Here is a 6,231-nt window from a genome sequence, read left to right on the forward strand (position 1 = left end):
AAGGTAAGAGAAATGCAGAATTCCTTTGACAGGCATATTAGTAAATGCGACACAGCTGAAGAGATAATCAGTAAACCTGAAAATAGATTGATAGAAACCTCCCCAATTAAAACAGAAAAAAATTGAAAATTAACAGAACATCCAAAAACTATAAGATATTATTAAAGGCATAGTATACAGGTGATTGGAATGTCAGAAAACAGAGAAAGAAAAGATATCTGAAGCAATTAGAGGCAAGGACTTTCTATGATTAGTGAGAGACACAAAACCACAGATCCAATCAACTCAGAAAATACCTGTAAGATAAATAGCAAAACTAACAATGTACGCCTAAGATATCATTAGGGGGTGACACATTTTCTATAGAGAAAGAAAGCGAAAAATTACAGCAAACTTTTCATCAGAAGCCAGACAAGCAAGAAGAGAGTAAAGGTAAATCCTTGAAGTGTTAACAGAAAAAAAAAAAAAAAAGTGCAATTATACAACACAATTATCGTTCAGAGGTGAAAGAAAAATAAAGATTTTCTCACTCAAAAACTAGGGCAATTCATTGCTAACATATCTACTATGCAAGAAATGCCAAAATAAGTTCAGCACACCTAAGGAAAATGATATAGTTCAGAAATGTTGATGAACACAAAAGAAGAGCATCAGAGAAGGAATAAATGGGGATAAAATAAAATATTTAATTTTTGTCATTTTTAATCTAAAAAAATTGTTTTTTTGTTTTTTTTTTCTCATCTATCCCTTACCATACCTTGACTTTCTGGTGGTATATTTAAAGCAAGTCCATGACATCATATTATTTTACCCAAAAATACCTCAGTATGTTTAGAATACAAGGACTTAAAAACACCACTGTACATTAACATAGATTCTACAGTATATTCTAATTAAATGATATCTTTTAAAATGTCCACATCAATCCTCCAAATGTTTTCTTTTTTTTTTACAGTTGCTTTGTTTGAATTGGAGTCCAACAATAGTAACAATGTATGGGTGATTATAGCATACGGATAAGTGAAATAAGTGAGAACAATGTCACAAGGGATGGGAGGGAGGAATGGAAACTGTTATAAAGAATCTGCACTACAGGTGAAACAATGCAGTGTTATTTGAAGGTGGACTTAAATTATTTAAATAGTATATTGTAAATCCTAAGAAAACCATAGAAAAAAGTTTGATTTTTTTTTAAAGGATGAATGATATGTCACAGGAAGAGTTAAAATGGAATCATAAAATGCTGAGAAAATGAGGATGCAAAAAAAAAGGACATAAATCACAAATGCAACAGATAGAAAATTGACAAAAATAATAGATTTAAATACAACTATATCAATAATCACTTTAAGTGTGTATGTTCTAAATACACCAGATAAATGCAAATTGTAGGATTAGATAAAAAGTAAAAGACTCACCTATACGCTGTCAACAAGAAATCCACTTTGAGAATCATGATTCAGATAGGTTAAAAGTAAAGGGATGGAGGAATTTTTCGGGCAGTTAAACTATTCTGTATGATACTGTAATGGTATGTACAGGAAATTATGCATTCGTAAAACCCATTAAAAATAAACCCTAATATAAACTATGAATTTTAGTTAATAATGATGTATCAATATTATTCGTCAATTGTAACAAATATTCCACACTAATGCAAGATGTCAATAATAAGGGAAACCAAGTGTGAGTGGGGAGGGGATGCATGGGAACTCTCTATACTTCTGGCTCAATTTTTCTGTAAACCAAAAAAATACTCCAAAAATAAAATGTACTATTTTTTTTTTTTTTTGTCTTTTTTTGTCTTTTTTCCGTGTCCGGCAACGGATCGCAACCCTCAGTGTCGCCCCCGTACCGGACCGGGGACCAGCAACGGGATCGCAACCCTCGGTGTTGCTCCCGCGCCTCGCTCAGCCAGTGAGCGGGAACCGGTCTGCATGTGGGATCCCAACCCTCGGGCGGGAGCGCTGCTGCGCTTCCCAAGCGGCGCACTATCCAGTGCGCCACCGGGCCGGCCCCAAAATGTACTAATTTTTTTAAGAAAGCAAAGAAAATCCACATATATGGTGGACACATAACCAGCTTATTGTAATTGAACTAAACCTGTACTGTAATCGAACTAAATAAAAGTGCTGCTGGATCCATTGCTAACTCCTTGTCATTTTTAGCACATCGAGTCTTGTACTATGGCTATTGCCCACAACCTGCCTCTGCAGCTCCAGTCCATCTTCCAGACCTTCCTGTTCAACATCCAGGGTTACGTTGGTACGATGCTTCATATTAACATAAGTTATTAACAACAGGGGAAAGCGAATGCTGAGTATAAAGGAAACTTCCCTCCTATCTTTGCAACTTTTCTGTAAACATAAAACTACTTTAATTAAGCTCGTTTTAAAATAAAAGGTTTTAAATAAACACGAATAGTGCAGTTTGTGGTACACTTATTCAGTGTTCACAAAGGTCTAAACTCTCTCATTCAACCACCGCTGCCTGGGGTCCTACCAGGGCTGACAGCAGGGGCGAGTTTCTGTGGGGCCCCCTGTTCTTTCGTGGAAGGTTCCTTCAGACTTACCTTACCTTGTGGCAAACCTTGGATAACTCCAACTGCTGACTTGAGATCAACATCCTGGTCTAATACACTCAGCTTCAAGTCCCTACTGAGGGAATTCAGAAGGGGCTAAATCAAGACATCCCTCTCTGAGACCTACGAGAGATGAAAGCAGGATTTGGACTCTGTGGGAACTCTTCTGACCTGTGATGGATGGTTCCCACAAACTTCACTCAGGGTCCTCACCTTATCTCATGGCAGGGCTTGGACTTCTCCATTTGCTGACCTGACTGACACCTCCTCACTCACGTCAAAGCCTTCACTACCCTGAGATGTTAGAGGCAGAAGTAAAGGGGAGCTGTTTACTATGACCCCTGCTTAGGGACCCTCAGGGCATAGTGCAGGGGTGGGGCTCTGTGCTGGCCCCTTTTTCTGGAGCAGTAAGTACCTTCACTCCTCACTTAGATTTCTAAACTTAACTCAAGGAGAGGCTTGGGACTCATCCCTTTGCAGAAATTAGACGGCCAGCCTTAGACCAAGACCAAATCCGTATGCCCCTCAACATTGCCACCTTCCACCCTAGTCGCAAGAGGGTGAGTGAACAGGCTCCTGTACCTCTCAAATATGCCCAGCGCTCCCAGGACTGACATCAGCTGTGGGTGATTTCTCCAAAAGTTCTTCAGGGTCCTCACATTTATTTAATTCTGTTAGTGCTTGGGATTCTTCCCTTTGCTGGCTGGAGGCTGACACTCTAGTCCAGTGCCCTCTTCTCTCAGTGAAAGGTAACAAAGTGTATTACAGATCCTTTAAAGGATAAGGAACTGATATTATGGATTCTTTCTTTTTAATTCAGTCAAGTCAGAGTTATTACAATAATAATGATAGAGCTTTGGAGCCCACTTATCACCATCACTCTCAGTCAGTATGACAATAAATGGCACCATCTAAACTAATTCTCCATTCATCTTGCAAAATGTTTACGGCTCTGGCCAGCTCTCTAGCCCAGGATGTACCTGGTAGCAACATATACCACCAATCAGAGCCACTGGGTATCTGCCCTGTGGCTGCAAATAACTCATAAACCAACAGAGGCAGTCTAAGGTGGGCATAGTGTCTAGATCTTTATGCAAGACATATTCACAACAAACTCTTTATTTGCAGAGTCGCTGAAGTACTTAGCCCTGGGGAATTTACCCATCCGACTTCCTGCTGCTGGTAGCTATGCACTATCTTGCATTACTTGTTTGTATTCCCTGGCCTGTCTAGTCTGTCATTGCTCACCATCCTCCCCGCTGACATAACACCATCCTCCCCACACATGTATCACCAACCTCAGTGATGGAAGGGTGCTGTGTGAGGAAAAGAAATACCCTTCTCCAGCTGCCATTGAAACAGCTCACAACTGCAGTACACTGTCAAAGATGTACAGCCCACCAGAATGGTGAAGAAACATAGTGATTCCAGACTCCATCAAAAACATTACTGGTCCCAGCCCCAGCCAAGGTGAGCTGAGGAGACGTGGGAGGAGTAATTGACCCCTCCACCCAGACTTGGATCTGGAGAGGAGCACCTTACAGCCAGCCCCAGCCCCAGCCGAGGGGACCCAAGGAGATGCCTTGGTGGCTCATTCTAAGGCCACAGATTCTGGAACAGGACTCAAGGTTGTGTAATATAGCCACTACCACACCCACTGTCATGCAAGGAAAATTCAACATCACAGTAGCAGCCAGGGCCGCTCCACAGGTAACCTACTCTTCACTAGACTACTGTGATATAAAAGAGTCACTGATAAAACCTGCAAATAGAGGCAGAAATCTTTATCCACATAACCAATCTCAGTGTAATAGAAGCAGCAAAGCTGATACCAAATGACCAAATATCAATGAAAAAATACTACAAATACAAATAAACAGGAAGATATGATACCTCTGAATGATTACAGTAATCTTCAAATTTCAGACTCCACAGAACAGAGAATCCTTGAAATATCTGAAAAAGAATTCCAAGCAATGATGCTAAGAAAACTCAAAGAACTAAAAGAAGACCCAATTAAACAACACAAGGAAACCAGAAAAAATATCCAGAATATGAAGCAAGAAATCTACAAAGAAATTAATACCTTAAAAAAGAGTGTAGCAGAACTTCTACAAATGAAAGATTCACTCAATTAAATAAAAAAGCACAATTGAGAGCTTGAGCATCAGGGTAGAGCAAGCAGAAAAAAGAATTTCAGAGCTTGAAGATGGTCTTTTTGAAATAACTCAGGCAGACAAAAATAAAACAAAAAAAAGAATTAAAAATAATGAGGAAAATCTAAGAGAGATATCAGACAACCTCAAGTGCTCTAACATCCAAATCATCGATATTCATGAAAGGGAGGAGAAAGGAAAAGGTATTGAAAACATATTCAAGGAATTAGTAACAGAAATCTTCCCAAGGGTAGGGCGAGATACAGACCTTCAGATCAAGGAAGCTTAAAGGTCCCCAAACAAATTCAGTCCATAAAGATTCTCACCAAGACACATTATAGTAAAATTTGCAAAGCTCAAAGACAAAAAGAGAGAATTCTAAAAGCAGTGAGAGAAAAGCAACAACTCACCTATACGGGAACCCCCATCAGACGAACAGCAGACTTCTCAACTGAAACCCTACAGGCCAGAAGAAAGTGGAATGATATATTCAAAATACTAGAAGAAAAAAATTGCCAGCCTAGTATTCTTTACCCAACAAGACTCTCCTTCAAAACTGATGGAGAAATAGTGTATTTCCCAAACAAACAAAAGTTGTGAGAGTCCACCACCACACAACCAGCCCTGGAAGAAATTCTCAAGGGAGTCCTACATCTGGAATCTGAATAATGATAACCACTATCACAAATATACAAGAAAGAGCAAAACCCACTGTTAAAACAAAAATGCCAGTGAGAAAGACAAAAAAACTAAATCATCCCACCTTAAATTCCCAACTAACATTGAAGAAGAGAAATAAAATGGGAAGTAATGACAAAAAGATATTAAAAAAAACATCTAAGCAAGAAGCAATTAAATGACAGAAATTAAACAATACCTGTCAATAACTACCCTAAATGTGAATGGACAAAACTCCCCATTTAAGAGACACAGACTGACTGATTGGGTTAAAAAACTAAACCCATGCATATGCTGTCTTCAAGAGACCCACCTCACCCGTACAGACACACACAGACTAAAAGTGAAGGGATGGAAAAAGATGTACTGTGCAAATGCAAACGCAAAGTGAGCAGGAGTAGCTATTCTTATATAGGAGAAAAAAGACTTTAAACCAAAAAAAACATAAAATGAGACAAAGAAGGCCACTATCTAATGATAAAAGTATCTATCCAGCTAGAAGACATAACAACCATAAATATGTATGTACCCAATACTGGAGCACCAAGATATAGAAAGAAAACTCTCTTAGACCTAAAGAAATAGGCCCTAATATGTTAATAGTGGGTGATCTGAGCACCCCTCTCTCAGCATGGGACAGATCTTCCAGGCAAAAGATCAACAAAGAGACACAGGACTTAATCTACTCCTTAAACCAACTGGATCTGGCAGATATATACAGAACATTTCACCCAAAAACTAAAGAATATACTTTCTTTCCATCAGTCCATGGAACATTCTCCAGGATAGACCACATATTAGGTCACAAATCTAGTC

The sequence above is a fragment of the Galeopterus variegatus genome, unplaced genomic scaffold (assembly GCF_000696425.1).
Source record: "Galeopterus variegatus unplaced genomic scaffold, G_variegatus-3.0.2 Scaffold1301, whole genome shotgun sequence".
Lineage (NCBI taxonomy): Eukaryota > Metazoa > Chordata > Mammalia > Dermoptera > Cynocephalidae > Galeopterus > Galeopterus variegatus.